This window comes from Xiphophorus hellerii, chromosome 16 (assembly GCF_003331165.1).
Source record: "Xiphophorus hellerii strain 12219 chromosome 16, Xiphophorus_hellerii-4.1, whole genome shotgun sequence".
Classification (NCBI taxonomy): Eukaryota; Metazoa; Chordata; class Actinopteri; order Cyprinodontiformes; family Poeciliidae; genus Xiphophorus; species Xiphophorus hellerii.
In genome coordinates, this window is record NC_045687.1 from 7967429 (window position 1) to 7981083 (window position 13655).

A 13655-nucleotide genomic window follows, 5' to 3' on the forward strand; every position below is an offset into this window, starting at 1 on the left:
TTTATTTTGCTGAGATTTCTTGCTTGTGATGCCTGCACATTCAAGGTTGCACCAAAACCCAAAGTGTTACTTGGTCCCTATTGCATTCTGTGACTGATGATCAGTTTTTAATCCTAACCTTTATTTTATGTTTCTTGGTCATGTTGTTTTGCACACCAGAAACTAGGAGAAATCAGCTAGTTACAGGTTTGCTACACCATCAAATCTCCATTACAAGACATTGTTACTTTTTCTTATGTCTACAGTAATGCTCCTCTTGTAAGTCTGCTAGCATGGAGTTATACCTGGGGGTGGTCCAGGGCACCTCACTCCCCCGCTCACCAACCTGTGCTTGACCCCTCTATCAAATTCAAGTCACTATTGTTTGCCATCAGAGTGACATCTGGTCTTGTACCTTGCAATCTAAACTCAATTACACAGGGCTATGCCTCTTTTCAGCTACTCAGTTCTTCAAAGTATCATTTGGCTTTGCAACCTCTGTTAGCAACTTAGTTTCAGTTTAAATTCTTTGTGTTCTTGCCTGAAGTGATGAGCCACCAGATGCTGTCAGAAGAGTCTTACTTTTCTACAGTAAGCTTTCAAGTTACTTTTGATTTTTTACATCACTTCTAAGATTAAATGTAACCTCTTAGAACTTCTTTACATGGTTTTATCATACTGTCATCCGTACTTTTTCCAGCTTGACTTAAATTCCCGTTTTTTCCCTTTATTTTATAGGTCCTGTTCCACAGATTTACAGATTTACTTTGACAAGTGGAGCATTAAAGCTTTTGCTATATTGCACCACTTGATATATATAAAATCATAATTATAAATTGCTTTGGGCTTAATGTAAATGTAATGGACATGGAGATGGAAAAGAAAGGAGAAAAGAAAGGGAGAAAGATGGGAAAAAAGGTTTAAAAGGAAAGAAGGAGATAGTGGGGGAGAAAAACAAAGATAGAGTGAATACAAGTCAATACCCTAGAAGTCTGCTTCTACACCAACCAAGTAAGAAATAAACAAAACCAAGAAGCCATAGCAACAAACAATACATGCATGTATATACAATATTTACACTTGTAAAGTCACCTGTAAGTATACAGTGCAAGATTATAGAGCCCAATGTAATGCATCTGAAAAGCACCTGAATATAAAATGTGTGTGGGTGTGTGTGTGTGTAAGAATGTTAAAAAAAATAAAAATAAATCCCTTTTTTAAAGGCAGGACTAACTTGATTGACAGTGGCATGATAAAGTGCTTGTTTTCCTCAGTTGCTGATTTCTTACTATATAGCATATAATCCTTATATAATTTCTGAGACTTTTATATAGCACAATATGCTCAAAAATAAAATAGTACCTCTGTAATTTTTGTGGTATTTCTTGGAAACCATTAAATTAATGTGGGTCATAAAATATTTCTGCTGCCAATTAGTGTCAGTTCCATAGCAATAAGCGTCAAATCAGGATCTAGATAATAAGTATTGCTGAATAGTTGCTCCATCTCAATTAATGCTGATGATACATTAGTGTTAAATGTCAGATAACTGTCTTTTTTGGATAATTGAGACCTTGAGAGCTTAGGTTTGGCTGATACAAATATATCCTGAGGCAATCTGAATTTGAAATTGTCTCTCGGTCTATTTCAGCTTACTTGGTATTCCATGCAGGTGTCATACTTTGTGAAACTTTAAATGACTTACTGCCCTGCCATCTCTTATAAATCCCCTATATCTTCCTTTATTGTTCTTCATTGTATCAAGAGTCCTTCAGCAGCCTCACAACCTAGTATGACTTAAGCTTAGACAAGAGCTAGAAAATCTCATTACAAACTAAAGGCTCGACTTTAGGTGACACCTCTTATGAAAATGATAAGCTATGGAGAATGGTACTGAATCATGGTGCACTGATTGAAAAAGATGCATAAGTGAAACCGTGGAGGAGAATTAAAGCAACTGACTGCAATCGTTACTAACCAGAACGAAGATAAGTCCATCCTGCACGGCCCTCTGCACCACCTTCTTAGCATTTCTGTGGTAATCTCTTTGCTGTTGACTTAAGGAATGACAATCTATAATAAAACCATAACAGTTCAGCTTTACAGGATGCATACTGAGCAGGGTTGAAGTAACTGGAATATAGAGAACATTTATCAAAGGGACAGGAGCAAAGTAGAGTTTAATTTAATTCAGTATGTTTGAGAATAAGCTACAACTTAGAATAACACCTGAAGGTTTAAATGCAATTTTCCAGGCCATCAACTGACTATCAACGTGCCACGTTATTTTGCCCTCCAAGCCAAAGCGTCTGCCAGCCATGTCTGCCGCTGCTGACTCATGACATATTGAACAAAAGTGGGCGCTCCTGTGCAGGCCTGACCATGCCTGGAAGTTGTGGAAACTTCAGTCTGTAAGGATTTAAACCGAACAATGTGAAGGGAGTTCTTCCTCTATAGTTTCAATGTCTAATTGTTAGTGAAGTGATAAAGTTCATGCATGCTGACAAAAATTTGAGATAAGACAGCCCTCCTTATCTTTGTCAATTACCTAGCCACATTCAGGCAAAGTTTCAACACCAATTAACCTTCAGTGAAAGACTGGAGCTAATTCAATTATACTGGCCTGCAGGGCCATGCGTCTGACTGACAGCTCAGCATCCCTCCATGTTCTGATTGAGAGGCTGTGAAGAGGAGCATTAATGTGCAGATCTGTCTGACCCTGCAGGGCTACCTGACACATTTAAGAAGTGCACATTATCACTTTGAGATTAGTATCTCCCCTAAAAAACCGACATAAAGACAGGTTTACGTTAAATGAATGAGATTTGAAAGAGTAAGTTCGACTTACTGACTGTTTAGTAGTTTTAACTTTACCCAAATATGGGTTAATCATATAAACAGATTTGCTTCGTTGTATTAGACTTTAGTAATCCCTCAGTGAATGTAACATTTGAGCAGATGGTGGTTCTTGAAAGCAAAAAGGAACTTCAGTGACATATTAATTAAACAGATGTCTCTCTCTTAAGCAGGTGTACAGATTTTCTGGAAAATCAGCTGCAGATTAGTTTTCTTGGCAGGCAATAAGATCATCATATTCCAACCTCAACCTGCTCTTGTTTTAAAGAAAAGACTATTACAGCTGAGCAAGGTGACGGGAAGAAAAATCAATTGGTTCTAGCAAAGAATATTAGGAAAGCCTGCCTCGTATTGCAGTTTGATCCATCTGCTCTAAGTTCAGAAGTGAAAGGGAACTCCATGGTGGCAAATGGAAACAACCTCCTTGTGTGATAGTTTCACCTCCAAAATAAAACTGTCTGTGATTTGAAAATAAAAGGTATTTTTTTCTGACAGGACATATTTGTCAGAGCCTAATATGGAGCAGGGGATGCAACCAGGGTTTAAGGTTGACAGTGAAGATTTAACAGGCCCATTGTTAAAAATCAAAGTACACTAAAAGACAGCTCAGCACATTACAAATCCACTAGTGGTATATTTTCCAGTCAGTTTAGTGGATGCAGTTGCTAAATGTAAAACATTTAAGTAGTAGTAGTTTTTATCATGTCTATTTGAAAAAGCATTTACTTTATGTTTTCCAAGTATTTTTCCTAATAAGTGACCCTTGTTTTCTGCAATTGATTGTATTGACTTAAAAACTCAGAGCCCAGAACTTAGTTGAGTGCTTCTCCTTGATAAGGCCACTAAAGGAGTTACTACTGCCATTAACTTTTTACTTTTGTTTAACAAAGAATATACTTCTGGATCAGAGCTTTTGTGTTTCTCTCTTTCTATCTTTTTTTTTGCATGTAGGCTCTGTCTTTTCAAACCCCCACTGAGTCATGGCAGATAGCAGCTCACACTGAGCCAAGTTCTGGTCCACTGTCACTTTTTATTTTTTCCAAAGTGCCTTGAGATGACATTTGTTGTGACTTGGTGCCAATGCATATAAATCAACTGAATTTAATAGAACTGAATAGTTCTCACATGAACACAATGTGTGTTTATTATACTTTTAATTATAGTATATGTTTTCTTATTTAATAAAAAAAGATCAGCAAGGATGTTTTTAAGGGTGGTATCAAAATGTCAATATTGGACCACATAACGTGTAACCAGTTATCTTTGATTTTATTTTATATAACACATTTTTGCAAAAAAAGAAAAGGAAAAAAAAGTAGTTACTAAACCTCTTATGTGGCATAAGGTTCTACAATTACTAAGCAGAGGCCATGGACAGGTGCTCTATGTGATGTTTAACCTTTAGTTAGGGCCTGCCATAGCATTACAAAGGGAAGGGCAGTGACTGCTTTGCAAGGCAGTCACTGCCCTTCCCTATGTAATACATGGAAGGCATCTATTGTTCTTCTGTCAATAGAATGTCTCTTTATTGGGACCTGCCCTAGCAATGCACAGGGAAGAGCAGTGACTTCCATGTAATGCATGGAAGTCACCTATTGTTCTACACCCAATAGAATGCCTCTTTATTGGGGCCTGCCATAGCAATGCATAGGGAGGGCAGTGACTGACTTGCGAAGCAGTGAGTTGTTTAGCGCCTTAGGCGGTGCACTAATATCTAATATTAGCCTTTAATATCTTTTTCCCTCAGGTTACATTAACACATTTTCTCTCAGCACAAACATTAGCAGTGCACTGCCCCCCACTAGTGCATTAGTATACTGAATGGAGGAAGCCAATGTCAGACAACATGCTAGTGATACCCCACATGCCACTGACAGCATTTAGGCTAACATTAGCATTTTGGCTAATGTCAACATGCTTTTGATCATCCAGATGCTATTGACTACACTTTAGCTAAACTTAGCATTGATGCTAATTTATAGCATCAGAATGCTGGGTTCCAACCGACGGGCACACTTTGGCAGGCCCCCTTTAAATTTCTTCTGAAATTTTCTAGTTGTTGTCTACAATTTTTTTGAAACATGCTTAATAAGCTGTGTTTTTGTATAAATACATTTATTTTAACTTACAATGTATTTAATAAAGACTGGTCAGATTTACTGACTTATTTTTGGGAGACATTCCTAATCAGAATCTAATATGTAAACATTTTATTTTATTGTATTAGTTTAAAAATATCTAAGCCAAGATGATGTTTCACTTAAAACAGCCCTCTAAACAACCCCAATATCAGTGTGTATTCAACAACACAAAACAACAACAAAAACTTGAATTGTTCATGTTTCAGATGACATTATTATGAAACCATGTTTGTGAAACAGTTTTTCTTCACTCTTCTAAACAATATTGCTTCAAGTTGTTGAGGTTGCAGGTATTAATTTATGCCTTTCACTAAATCACTTCACTGGACAAATCATCCAATGACTTGATATACTGAAGATATCATGATCAGCCTGATAAAACTGTCAAAAGTTCTCCTTTTATAATGCTGTTAAAACTCCCAAATAATCTTTCAGTCTATGAATTTTATTATCTGCACCTGGGTGCTGTTTACTCCTTTTATTGCTCTGTTGGCACTTGGCAAGCGTCTGTGTTTCAAACACTTCTAATTTCAGTTTAATTTATAACGGCATGTGTTGCTTTTCATTCCTTCAGATATTCATCATATTTTAAATCTGCTAATGACCTGATAATTTATTGTTTTCCTACAACATGAAACTGTTCATAGTTGCATAAAAAATAAGTGTACATTGTGAAGCTTAGGAAAGATATAGCTCATTAAGAATGAGCATAATCTTTCTGAAGCTTTCCTCAAAAGTGAGAATTCCTTAATTGCTTTTCATTATACTAAAAGTACCAGAAAATATGTAATATGTAATACATACATTACTTTATTACATATTAATGTTGCTGTTTTATTTCAAGGTATATTTTGGAAAACCATAAAAAGTTATGCTAAATATCCTCTGCACATAAATATTTGGTCTTCGGTAGCATATCTTAACAAAACTGACCTATAGGAGAGCTCGTCTTCAGGGAAATTTTTTTGTTCTTCTTTGGTGAATTGGGAGATATCTATGCCATTTTTTTTCATATTTATTCCAAGTGCTCTAAAAGTGGTACATCAAACATTTGAAATTCAATTGCAGTCAATCAGTGGCAAAAAACACCTTGAAAGTGTCCAGGATAGAATATGATGTTTTTGAAACCTCTGCAGATTCTCTAAAGAGTACACCACAAATTGCTGAAAATTAGAGTTTTTCCACAACATTAAAACATTTTCAAAAGATTTGGTAGTTGATGTTTCACTTTAAAACAATCCTCTAAATGTAAACGGGTTCCTAGAACTGATGAGGCAAATCTACTTCTTTCTCCAAAAGAGAAACTTTGATCATAATTGTAACTTTTAAAATGCATAATGGACAAAGACAATGGGCATTAAATTGTATTGAAATCACTGCAATCCTTGGAGAGAAAGGTTTCAAACTCAGTGATGACTGCTACTTTCCCCTGAGCTGCCAATCTGGTTGTGGATTAGTTTACTTTGCCCAAGCCATTGTGTTCGAAAGACTGTGATTTAGATAAAAGGGGTAATTAATGGGAAGTACCCTTAGTTTTTCCTATTTCTTAGGAAAAGTTCCTAAAAGCTTAGTTAGGGGTGATTTTATTAGTGTTGACCAATATAAACAAAAACAAAAAACAATCCTATATGCATTGTGCTGAAATGCCCCACCATTTGTGCAAATATGAGATAAATGTTTTTCGGGGTTTTTTTCAGATTTGTTTTTAGTTAATAGGTTTTTCAGAAATAAACAGGTTAACTAACTGCTACCTCGATTGACTCATCATACTATCAGCAGATAATTACACTTTAAGTCAGCAATTTCAAAATTAGAATCCAGTTCATGTCTTATAATTATGATTCAGACGTTATGATATTCCCAATGCATCAAATGTGGGCAGGAATGTAAAAGTGGGGCACATACTTTAAATATGGGAATTATAATATATTTGATGTAATGCAATTTTGAACAATTCTCAGGTTTTTTAACAGTCTTATTGTCAGTGTACCCTTTACAAGAGGTTGTTCAGCTTGAGCTGCAGCTCAAGCAAAATGACACCCTTGTAGGAGAAACCTGGAAACAGAGGAGCACACTGCTGTAACACAAGTCATTAATACTAACAATGTTCAAAGCAAAGTGTTTAGGTTGTGTTGCATGAGGACAACTTTATCCATGGGATTTGTCCACACACAATGATTTGGAACTACAAAGAGGATATGTTACGTGCAGAATTATCAATGAACCACATCAAAACAGAGAAGAAACAAGCTAATCTGAAGACGCAAGTTAATGTTCACTTTGTGCCTCAGCAATAAGCAAAGATCACCAGCAGAAGAAAGACACAGGTGTAGTGAAGGCTTTAAGTAGCCCTGTGTAGATATTCGAAGACTCCTTTAGAAATAAATGAAGAAACAATAGCAAAAGGAAGTCAGAAGAAACAATATTCAAAAGGAAGTTAGACCATAATAGCAGCTTTCCAAAACCTGGTTTGCCGTGTATTGTATTAATGAAGGCTGTTCAAACAGAAATGTGAATCTGATGGCCTAAAAATATGTAGGAATGAGTTAATGAGTTACCAGAAAACCGACAAAAAGAAAAAAATATATTTCTGCTAAATAAACTAGTAGAAGTTTTGAAAAAAAACCCCATGTTTTCAATTGCATTTTTGGAGGATTTAAAATGGTGAACTTTGTGTTTAAAATAAGGTTATTTACAGAGTAAATATGAGCCATTTTGGGAAGTGGGGAAAGTTAACAACTAATTAAGATGGTGTCTTTGAATGAGATGGACATTTGAAAAGAATGCATGGCTAATTTGCATCGTCAACACATCACCAATGATGTAACAGGCCATTGGAAAAAGAGATCTGAGCTCAAGTATGTTTATGGCTTTAGGCGAAATGCTCACCTATATTTGGCTCAGATCTGGTGAAGATAACTTTTGCTATCAGGGTAAATCTGCAAACTTTCTCCAGAATACAACATGCAAATGAATTCTTTAGCAGCAGAAAGAAAGCAGCAGGGTGTGGGCATCTTGAAGCGAACAGGCCTACAGCCTTAGTTTGAAGATGGAAACATCCCCCCAAAAAATATTGGTGAAAAATGGATTTGACACCCCTAAAGTTCAGGATTCATAGATGACTTCCTGACAGGGGCTCGTAAGACAGAAGCTCACAGCCTTATTAAATAATGACTAATGATTGTGAAGGCAAAAGCTCACTTTTGTCTGCACACCTTCCCAGTCATTACAATATTAAAGACATTATAGTAGTACATGTAGTCCTTGTGTTGGTTCTGCCAAAGATCAGTCATAAATAAAATGTAACTACTTCACAGTATTTAACTACTGTACAGTAACCTTGACGCAATAAAAATGTACATCACTAACATGTTTTTTCACATAATAGATTACTAAGGCGGCGTGAACCACGGTGGGTTTTCAAAGCAGTCTGCCAGAATGATTTGTTGTGGAACTTGCACCACTACCCTGACAAATTGCCACCCAGTTCAGGAGTCAAACATTGATACACATCTTTACACCTCTAAGGTAAAAATATAAGCTTTCGCGCTATTTCTCCAAAAAAAACAAAAAAACTAAGAGACAATAAGGCTACAAAATGTGAAAATAATAGAGCCTCTTCTTAAATAGATGTCTACTTTTTCCCAGTTATTGGAGAATGTTGACAAAAAAGGGAATGAAATAACAGAGAATAAGACCTAATAACATAGGCGCTTTGCAAATGGTTTATCTAATGATGCTGTGACAGTTTTCTCATTTCAGTGGCCTGCTGTCTCATATCCTGCAGTCTTGTCATCTTTCACACCAGAAAAAGAGTTATGAAAGACACTACACACGAGTGGGGATGCCAAGGGAGGCTTATACACCTGACAGATTTCATTACAATTTATTGTCGACAGTGAGTCATTTACCATTGATTTGCAAAAGTTTGATAGGTTCAGAAAAAAAAAACACCTTAATGGTTCCAAAGACTCAATTCTCAACATCTTGATTTGAAATAATACTTTTACTTGACATTACATAAAATGCATTATGTAATGTCAAAATGAGCTGGCAAACATCCTACAAAAATGAATTAATGTGAAACATTAGGGAGAAAATGGCATTAACACAAAGGGCAGCTTTTACAAGAAAGAAACAAAAGCAGATGGCCAAAAGAAAAATCTACTTTAGGGACGAGTAGCCTCTGATTTTTAATTCTACTCTGTAGGCGATAAACTGAAGCCTAAGTGATCTTTGTTTTTCTATGGTGATAATTCTGCCCTCTGTAGGTGTAGACTTTATGTTTTGAGGTGATCCATAAGTCACTATAGTATGGACATGGCACCTCAGAGCCTATTTAGGGAACAAATCAAATTTCTTGTCTTTATCTTATTTTTACACTAGAATTAAGTTTTTGGTTTCTTTTTTGATTATTTCCAGATGACTGAGAACATTTAAATAATGCATCCTTATGTCTGATTTGCCATGGATATACTGTGAAACATAACTTGCATTGTGAGCGGAAACATAAATCCTCAGTTTGTTTGAAAACAACACATCAAACATGCTGTTTTTTTTAGCTCTGATTTAATTTCGATGTCTAAATTCCAGATGAGAGAAAAGACTTTGTCTTGTGCTGCCTCACAAAGTAAATGGCATGTAATAAGAGCGGAGAACTGAGGTGTCCTGATTTGAGAGAAGTATCCTGTCATATAGAAAAAAAGGTGCCACAGCGTTTTATCAGCAGTGTGGAAAGAAAGTCATTAGGGAGCCTGAAGTAAAACTCTGACAGCTGTCTGTCAAAAGCCTGATATCATTTTTTAAATGTCCTTTTTTTTTTTTTTACATAATTGGTCTTTAACTGTGTCACAGAAACATAACAAAAGAAAACAATGTCTAATTTTCACAAGTAACATTTCATTTTGAAACAGTTGTGCATTTTTTTCTAAACACATGGGCTTTTCTCAAGAATTATGCAAAACCACAGCTGGAGTAAATCTGTAAAGAATTTAACTCTACAGTGCCAATCCTCGGTTATGGCTGGTGCAGATGTCTAATTACAGACTAGCAAAACACCCTCAGAATTACATCATCCATTTTCAGTTTGCACAAACGCTGCCTCTTTTCTGTTACGTTGGTATAAAGGAGCTTTGTTCAATGAAGCCAAATACTGGATGTGTGGTAGTCAATAACTAGTGGAAGATTTGACGCTTTTCTTTCAAAAAGGACATTTGATGATCGAGTCTTTGGTTGTTTCCAACATTTGCTTTTGATGACGTCACTTTTCTAACATTTAGGTGTTTATTTTCTGTTCCTGTTTTCTTTTTTTATTACATGCTGCGTCCTGTCTGAGCTATTTGCCATAGATTTCTTGCCTTTCACATTTATGATAAGGCAATGAAGCTGTAAGTTTTGTTTGTTTTTTTTGGTTCTTTCTCTGCAGCAAAATTTCACACTTAAGTTTCAGAAAAGTAAAAAAAAACAACCATAACAAACAAACAAAGCTTGTTTTAGACTTTTTATTCAGTAGGAAAAACAACTCGTATTGGAAAATTATTGCTTTAATTAAAATAAACATAGCTAAAGAACTTTTTATTTAAAATATAACTTTTAAAGTTATAGTTTTCAAAAGACTTTCTTCTCTGACTTTAATTGCACCATATGTTTTGGTCAGAGCATATTGTTTGGCAACAAGTTTTAGTGTCAAAAAATTATAAATATGTTGAAAAGGAGCTTGTGGCCACTTTTAAGTATGTTAGTGGTAATGCTTCTCTTAACAGAGCAATTAAAATAAAATTAGTCACTGGGTATTTACTACTATAGTAAGATTACAAATGAAAGATTACAATTAAATTACAATTATTCATAAAAATCAATGTATTTTCATGGCTGTCACAGTTCCCGTACTTGTGCAAAACCTGTGAAGTAGATTTGTTTTGTCTTGACAATTTAATCTAGTGTTTGTGCAATTGAGAAACAGCCCAAGATTCATCTCTCTGTATCCAACAGTCGTGTGAAATGTCTTCAAAGACTGAGTGTTGTCTTTTTGACTGAACAAGATTGCATTGTCGAAAAACAGTCCCAACAATTGTGCTATTGTTGACTTTATTACAAACAATTGTACGTTCTTAGGGATTTTTCCCTAGATTTACTCAAGTCAGAGGTTTCGTTTTTCTATATTTTTTCTGTATTTTTTTGTGAGACAAGAGAATCGCAATAAAAGTTGAATTAACTTTAAAGCTTCTTACACAGCTTTACCAGGGGCGTCAATAAAGATGTCTGGCACTGTTAAAATTGGGATAACTTGTGGGGCGTTTGCTAATAACGCTTTCCCCCATTGCACAGCAAAGCCTTTAATGTAAGTCAGTAAAATACTGTTTACATTTTTGATAGATGTGGTCCTCACCAAAAACTTTATATAGTGAAAAAGTGAGATAAATTATAAAAAAAATTTAGAGAGCATTAAAGCAGATCGCTTATCTAGAACTAAAACACTTATAGTTTTCCATTATTTGTGAAAAGCAAACATCCTTTTCAATCTAAAACATGAATGAGCCAGTTGCATCAGCCTTGAGTAGAAATTTAGCTAGTTAGTTATTTTTACCAACATGGACTGCAGCCAAAATGAGGTTTAACAAGCTGGAGTATTGTAAATGCACCAGCAAATCACCAGGAAGGCTGGCATTACTTTGATGATAACCAAGCTGTATAATTGCCGACCATACAGATGTTTTATAATCACTTTATGTGAGCAATTTAAAACTCCCTGTGGGATCCAAGTCTCTCTGAGGCTAATCCATGGTGCTCTTTACGGTAATCCATTCAAATAACTCTTCTCCAGTGTCATCGATTAGAAATTCAGGTTGATGGAGGAGCTGGGACTATACAGCATGATAGGGCTAAAACGCTTGTAACTCAGACCGAAGAACACTCATTCCAATGACTAATGACTTGAAATGAGTTGTAATTTTCACTCTGATTACGTGTAGACAAAATACGTGTAGACATACATGTAGACGTACACATGCCAAGTTGAAACATCTTTGTAATTCATTTCCAATTAACAAGATTTATTATTCTCTTTTTTTATTTGTATGACAATACACAACAAATTAAGTAATATCGTGTAACCAAAAAAGGCTTATTTTCTTACTTTTTACAGTTCAGAGTCATTGGTGAAGTTAATAACACAAGGGGATAATTGATTGGAGAAACAAAAAACTCTTTCTGATTTCTGTTGAACCATATGACAAATCTAGTAATGAATCCAAAGGGCACCTCCTATTGCTTTTTGTTACATGACACCTGAGTAACATGTGAGTCAGCTGAGCTAAAAGGTTGTACCAGTTAGGAAAATATATTGCAAGAAAATGAGTCTGTGGTGATTCATAGGGTCAAATCTCTTTAGTAAGGTCCACTTAATTAGCACTAACTGTTAGGAGCGCACATGCATCTACTGTCTCTGTTCCTACACCAGCCATCGAAAGCCTTCACTTGTACCCAGATACAAAAAGGAAAAAGAGCTAAAACTGATTTCTTAAATCTATTGAAAAACCAAAAGCAGCTTGGTTATAAAATTATTGAATCCTTTATGAAAGATCAATATTTAGTATGGTTCAGAGACTGAAAACTACTCCATAAAAAAATACAAGGTACAACAGAATTTCCGATTTGATAAAACAAACAAACAAAAAAAAAGGCAGAGTGTTAGACATGTAGCCTTTAATGACTCGTGTCTCTCTGTGGCTCAAATATTGTAATTAGAAACATTTTCTTGAATTAAAACTTAAGTTGATTAAAGACTAATTAGTTACAAATTAACAAAAGTAATTACACACTCTGGTCTGTTTCACATATTCATTTACTTACCCTTCACTTTTATAGCCAGACAGAACTGATATAAAGGTGCATTCAGTCCTTAAAGAGTGAAATGTACAGCAAATGCACCATTCATAAGAGGAAAGGTACATTTTTAAGCTGTCAAAAAACAAAGATAAATTTGGTTAAATTGCTATTTTGCTCAACTTTATGCTAAAACTGTAACTGTGTAACTTAGAATGTGAACACAGCTTAAATCCCACAGAGGGATATTCATGCTGTCCACACTCAGGATGACATGTCCTTTAAATGACTTGGCTTTGGCACTGTACTGTTCTCGTCATATGTATTGACCAGCGGATTAGTGATGTGATCCTCTTAGGGGTACGTTTGCTCATGCAGAACCTCGGCTGAATTAAGTTATGTACACATCTGTGCTAAACACCTGCACTGTACTTACTGCTGGAATCTGGGTTGAACGCCTCAGTTATAGAACACATCCCTGATAGCCTCCAGGAGGGCAGATCTCGCCGGATTTCTCTCGCTGATTTCTGCAAACAAAGAATGATAAAGATGCATGTAAATGCTCTTCCTTCTATAGATAGAAGAGCATCTGTAGAAGGAAGAGCATTCCTTCTATTCCTTCTACATCTCAATGATTTTCCCCAAAAACTCTGTGTTCAGAGGATAAACTTCTTATTTCTCTTTGTAGAGTCAAAAACGGATTCAGTACTAGGTTTTTTCAGCAGTGGGAGTCACCTCATTAACCTTATCTAACAAGCGTAAGCTAATGAAATCCTCTCTTTCAGTTCCTGGTCTTGCCAAAGTTAGTTTTACTAATTAATCAAACATGGAACCTCCTCCTACCTCTCCATCATC

General features: G+C 35.6%; 1 protein-coding gene across 2 annotated transcripts in view; it reads right to left on the reverse strand.

Annotated features, from left to right (window-relative positions):
• The window catches only part of elfn1a (extracellular leucine-rich repeat and fibronectin type III domain containing 1a), an 80555-nt gene that overhangs the window by 11638 nt on the left and 55262 nt on the right, over positions 1–13655 (reverse strand). The window contains exon 2 of one of the 2 annotated variants that reach the window (XM_032588336.1): positions 13237–13327. The exons of the other annotated variant lie outside the window; for it this stretch is intronic. The gene's annotated coding sequence lies outside the window, so the exon portion shown is untranslated. The remainder of the gene's footprint in view (positions 1–13236; positions 13328–13655) is intronic. 2 annotated transcript variants of the gene reach the window in all.